Here is a 6,181-nt window from a genome sequence, read left to right on the forward strand (position 1 = left end):
TATAAACCAAAGATTTTTCTGGGGAAAAAAAACTATGAAGATGATACACAGACTGTCTCACAGACATCTACGTTTTATTGGAAATTTACAAAGGAACCCCAAACACCTGTTAATGCCCTTCTCATTCAGAAGCCCCTGACATTAGACCTCCAGTAGATCTATAGAGTCAGTGCTGGCACATAAAATGTTTTACAACAGAGTTAAAGTGAAAACTTTAAGACCAATTACAGTAATTAAACCATGGCTCATTTCCCTTTCAAATTTGGCCTTCTCCCAAAATGCATAATCTATTTGTCTATCTTCTCTTTGGAATACTCTATATTATGAAAGGATTGGTGCTACTTCCTTTGAACCCTTTCTTGTGTGACCTCAGGGTCTCCATTGCATTTTAACCAAACGCCACTCTACCTTCTTCTCACTTTACAAATTTCTTCATCTCCTTGCCTTAGCTGAAAACTGGGTCTCCCTGAGAATTCCACTTTCTTCTGACCAGATAATAGTTACTGAGCTGTGGATAAGAGTGGGAGTCAGAACCAGTCATGAGTGTCTGCTGTTTGGGTGGCTTTCAGTATAGTCCTAAACCAGATAGGTAAAGGTTATTCATTGTTCTTCAGTTTTCACTCATCTCATAGTATAAATAATTGCATTTTGTTTTCCTTATCAAATTAAGTTGTAAATAATTTCAGTGTATGTCATTATGTATTTTATAATATGTTTATAAGAGATAACATATAAACATAAAACAGTAAACATTTTTTCTGTTCACAAAGCCACAGATAAGTCAACAGATTATGACAACACACAGAGTTTTCTTCTGAAGGGTGAATGTTGGAAATATTTATATCCAATGGCTTCTCATTCTGTGGGTTATGAGTACTAAGCTCTATCACCTTTCCTAGGGCACAGCAGTACCCTGTACAGTCTCCTATATCTGCTCCCAATATGCCACCTTAGAGTTATAAGCTATAAACTTGCCTAAAATATTTTGTCATCCTCTACTACTCTCTAATGTCTAGACTGCCTTGGACAGTTAGAGATATCATATATGGATCCATTCCAGAGCTGCAGGAGCCTTTTGATCTGTTTAAATCCCACCTTGAACAGAAGAATTTAATGTCATCCCCTTTCTAGGGAAAAATTACGTGACATTTCATTTTACATTCACCCTCAGGTATTTATTATGTCTGTACAATGATGGTGCTGTCCCCATCAGTCATTTGAGACCAACATATAGGGAAGTTGTTCTCAACCCTGGCTCTCAATCATTCATGTTCTAAATTTTGAATTCACTGACCAACTTCAGGACTACAAAATTAGAATCTCTAGTTTTGGAGCCAAAAATTTCCATAGTTGTTACTCTAAAATTCTTGTTCATGGTAAACTTTCAAACAGTACAGAAAGTAAACAGAATTAATATCTCCTGAAACCTCCCTATCCACCATTCTCACTATCTAGGAGTAACCACTATTTTTGAAAACTTTTAATCAACTTCCCAGAAATATAGGTATACATAATTGTAAACAGCCCTGCCCCAACACACACATTTAGGAAACCATTCTGCAACTTGTTTTTTTTTTTTTTGATAGTAGATCTTTGACAACTTGCATTAGGAAATAAAGATGCACTTCATTTTTTGTATAGCTGCATAGTTTTGTATTTTATGGATAAACCCAAATTTTTTAAAACCAGTCTCTTATTAACAAACATAAAAATTATTTCCTTTTTTTTTGCTACTACATATGCTGCTATAAAGAAACTTCTTTTCATCCTTGTATGAGCAATCTGTATCAATTTATAGAAGTGATATTGCTGAGGCTAAAGGTACATCTGTCTCTTTTTCTCTCACACAAACACACACATACCGTATATGTCTGCACATATGTGTGTGTAAAATCTTTCCATACTTATGTGTGTATATATATGTGTATATGTGTATATCTTCAATAATATATATACACGTATATGTGCATATATACTTTTCATACTTAGATGAGTTATAGGAGTGGAACTGCTGAGTCAAAGGGTAATATATATACATGCATATGTAATATGTATTTTTTTCCATACATATATACACACTACATAAAAGTATACATATTTCCATACATCTATTTATGTATGTGTATATTTGCATACATAAACTCAGTGGAATTGCTGAGTCAAAGGGTATGTATATGCACATACAGTTTTAATAAATACTGTAAAGTTGCCTTCCAAAATGAATGTACCAAGTTACAATAGTATGTAAGAAGATTGTTTTCTGACAACTTTGCCAATGTTATCACTCTTTTTATTTTTGCCACACCTGTAGGTATATGTCAGTGTTTTTGTTACATTCCTTTACTAACCAGTAAAATTGAATATATTTTCATAATTTTTTAACCATTTGACTATTTGAATATCCTCTACTCTAAACTGCCCATTATATTACTTGCTAACTTTTCTACTGGGTTATTTTATTACTCATTTATGTATTTATATATTCTAGAAGTTAATATTTTATATGTGTTCAAATAATAGTTTTAAAATCTTCTAGTGTTTTGTGTCTTATACCTTTGGGGTTTTTAGTTTGAGCATGTGCAATACTAGGGAAGTTTCTCACAGAATTTTGATAATCAAGAGATACCTGAGGGAAAAAGCTAGTGTCCTAGGACATCACAGCTAGAGGGTAGTTGGGTGGCATGGCACAGACAAGGTATTAGTATAATGCCCTCTCCTATCTCTGCCTGTGGGATGAATTTGCTGATCCAAAATAGAAAATCATTTTAAAAAATAGAAAATAATTTTCCTCCATTCAAAAACTCAGCTGCTAAGTCAGTTTTTAGGCCAAAGGAAGAGAGCAAATAAAAGCTCCGACATTCAATGATTCTCTTTCTGCAAAAATGACCCATCAATATTTCACTTCCTATTGACTCTGTTTAGCACAACAGAAAGGGCACAAGGCTTTCAGTCCAAAGACCTTCTTAATGATTCCAGCCCTGGCACTTGCTGGCTATAAAGTATCTAAGATTTGAGTGCCTCTAGGCCTCAGTCTTCTCACCTGTAAAGTAGGGTAGTAATCCCAAATTCAAAGAGCCGCTGTGAGGATAAGTAATACAAGCGAAAGTGTGCACAAATAACACTGATCAGCTCTTGATCATACTCTTCTTGAAGAACACAAAGCCAAAGTCATCTGGAATTCCAAACGTGTTTGGAATGCCACAAATTAGTTGTGTTGCTAAAGATTCATCTTCATAATTGTATTTTGCTTAGTCTAATATTAAAATTAGATAGAATTCCCCTGCATACCACAACTAACAAAACACAGGTGTTGGGTAGCAGGGGAAAACCAAGATGGAATTTAAGTTTGAGTTTTAAATTTTATATTCTTTGAACACAGAGCTTACTGTATAGTCATCTTACTCAGTGCTCTTACTCAAATGGCATTCCTCTGAAGTGGGTAACTACCCTTATCCCCAGAACAAGTTTGGGCGGACAGGAAATGGTTATAGGTTAAGCTATACAGGCCCAATCAATACAGAAAGATCACAGAATGTAAACTTGGTTGGGAAACTGAGGCTCAGCAGACCTTTCAGGCATAATAGGATAATGTGAGGTTTAATTTTATGTGTCAACTTGGCTAGGCTGTGGTACCCAATTGTTTGGTCAAATACCAGTCAAGTTATTGCTGTAAAGGTATTTTTTAGATATAATTAACATTTAAATCCATAGATTTTAAATAAAGCAGATTATCTTCATAATCTGTGTGGGCCTCATCCAATTAGTTGAAGGCCTTAAGTGAAAAGAGGTTGCCCAAGGAAGAAAGAATTCTGTCTCCAGGCTGCCTTCTGACTCAAAACTGCAACATCAACTCCCCCATGGGTCTCCAGCCTGCCTACTTGTCTTGCAGACTTCAGACTTGCCAGCCCCACAACTGGGTAAGCCAATTCCTTAAAATAAATCATACAAGCGCGTGCGCGCACACTCACACACACACACACATACACACACACACACACACACACAAAGTGGTTTTGTCTCTAGAGAACCCTGACTAATAATTTCAAGAAATGTGTAATATAGGTTTTCTCACCCTCCCGCACCATGGTTTACTGCCACAGCTAGTAACTCTGCCTGGGTCCAGGAAACCCTTCTCTCTTCCACTTCTCCAGAGTCCTTAAATGATACTGTGCTGAAACTGGGCAGCATTTCCCCTCCAGGATGCTTTCTCTGATCCCCCACCTCCTAAAGTACCCCTCTTCTGTTTGCCATAAAATGAAATCCCCTCACTATAATTGTATGTTTTTACTAGTCCATCTCTCTCCTATGAGGTTTATTTTGGGGGTGGTGGTGGAGGAGGGGAATCATAGGTGTGGTGCAAGACAGAGCAAGACCGGCCTTCCACGGAGTTTACATACTAACTACTGACAGACAAACAAGTACTAATGATAACTTCTGTATGGTAAGTGCTTTAGGGGAAAAAAAATACGGTGCCTGGAGGAAGAGTCTCTGAGGGGGGCGGGGGGGGCGGATATACCTGAGAAGCGCCCTGAAGGAGTAGGAGCTAGCCTTGTGAAGAGCCAGAAAGCGCATTCATTCTGTCACAGTGGAGCAGCAAGCAGCCTCAGCATGGAGCCTGGGTGTTCCGTAAATTCTGAGGGAGTCCTACAGGAGAGGGGAGAGGTGCATTTGTAAAAGTTATTTAGAGTGGCTATTTAAGCCTGGTCCCTAAGTCTCACTTCAGCCGGCGGGTCAGGAGGCTACATCCTGTGCGGAGGTGAGGGACGGGAAGTGGAAGCAGCCTGCGTGCCGCTGGACGAGGTCTCTCAGTTACAGTACGGTGGCTTGCACCATCCAAGCCTCACTTGCCTCCTCCAGATAGTGAGAGGCTTGGCGTCTGTCTCGCTACGGATCCACTCCTGCAGCTCGGCCAGTTGGCTCGGCCACAAGTAAAAGAAGCCACTTCGAGGCGGGCCACCTTTCAGGCTCCGAAGGCTGGGCCTAGTCCCACATCCTCTCTTACACGCCGGGCCGGCCAGGCCGCGCCTCCAGCCCGCGAGGCTCTCGGCCCATCGAGACTGACTTCAGGCCCGGGAAGTTGGGGCATCGGGTCAGCACCGCCCGCCTGAAAGAGGCGTCCTGGGCTCGACCACTCGCCTTCGGGGGAGCCGGCGAACCAGCGCCAAAGCTCCATCCAGCCCGACAGCCGGAACCCGTCAGTCTGCGCTCTGGAACCCGGCTCCTGCGTGTCCTCAGGCCGCCTCGGTGTCCTCGACTCACCCCTCCTTTATGCGGCTCTTCCCTTTCCTTCCCTCGCTTTTCCTGTGCCGAGTGGACCCCAGCAGCGCGGGGAGGGGCGGGGGGTATCCAGAAAGAAAGGGTCAGTGATGTGGAAGAAAAGAGGGGTAAGAGGGAGGAGGGGAGGAGAGAGGAAAGGGACCACGCTGAAGAGTCAGGCAGCAAGAGGGAAGGGTGTCGGAGCGCCGGGCGGAAGGAGGAGGAGGAGGCTGCGGGAGGAACGACCAGTGGACGCGGGGACAACGGGAGAGCGGGGAGCAGCCGTGGGGGAGGGGAGCACCGCGGCAGGAGGAAAGAGGAAGAAGCGTTCAGATGCTTCTCTGAGCGGGATGTTAAAACCGAAAATAAAAATTGCCTGGTGAATGGACTGCCGGCCTAGCCCAGAGCCCTCCGCAACGCGGGAGCAGCAGGGGAAGGGGCGCGCCGATCCAGCAGGGGTTGGGGTTCGGCTCCGCCTACCTGGTCCGGCGCGGGGCCCGCCGCTCCAGCGGCGCCAGCGCCACGCAGTGTCCAGATGTCGCAGCAGTTTCCTTTAATTTCGCTCGTTTCCCAAATCGAGAAGTGGAGCATAGCGCCATTTCTTTAAAAACTGACATCCAGCCTCCTGAATGGCGGATAGACCCATGAGATAAATTTGCTTTTTTTTTTCTTTCTTTTTCTCTTTTAAATAATCCGGTTTGGAGAAAGGAAGAATCCCCAGCGTGGGGAGCGAGGAATAAAGGAAGGGGGACAGGGAAGCAGGGACGCGAGCTGGACCGCGGCGGTTCCTGATATGGCAGGGTCAGGTGACGGATGTTGCGAGGGGGCGGGCTGCCTGGAGATGCGTTGTGGCGTCAGGACCTTGAGCTGTCACCGCGTGGGGCGCCCGCGCGGAGGGTGGGAAGGTGGCGGCGCGGGCGGGGGG

The 6,181-nt window shown here is 43.4% G+C and overlaps 1 long non-coding RNA gene across 1 annotated transcript in view; it reads right to left on the reverse strand.

Annotated features, from left to right (window-relative positions):
- Positions 1-6,054, reverse strand: part of LOC109549918 (uncharacterized) — a 62,471-nt gene extending 56,417 nt beyond the window's left edge. Inside the window, exons 1-2 of the long non-coding RNA XR_012332477.1 lie at positions 5,737-6,054; positions 4,517-4,644 (exon numbers count right to left, since the gene is read on the reverse strand). This is a non-coding gene — a long non-coding RNA (uncharacterized lncRNA). The remainder of the gene's footprint in view (positions 1-4,516; positions 4,645-5,736) is intronic.
- Positions 6,055-6,181: the final 127 nt, after the last annotated feature.

This window comes from Tursiops truncatus, chromosome 6 (genome assembly GCF_011762595.2).
Source record: "Tursiops truncatus isolate mTurTru1 chromosome 6, mTurTru1.mat.Y, whole genome shotgun sequence".
Taxonomy (NCBI): domain Eukaryota; kingdom Metazoa; phylum Chordata; class Mammalia; order Artiodactyla; family Delphinidae; genus Tursiops; species Tursiops truncatus.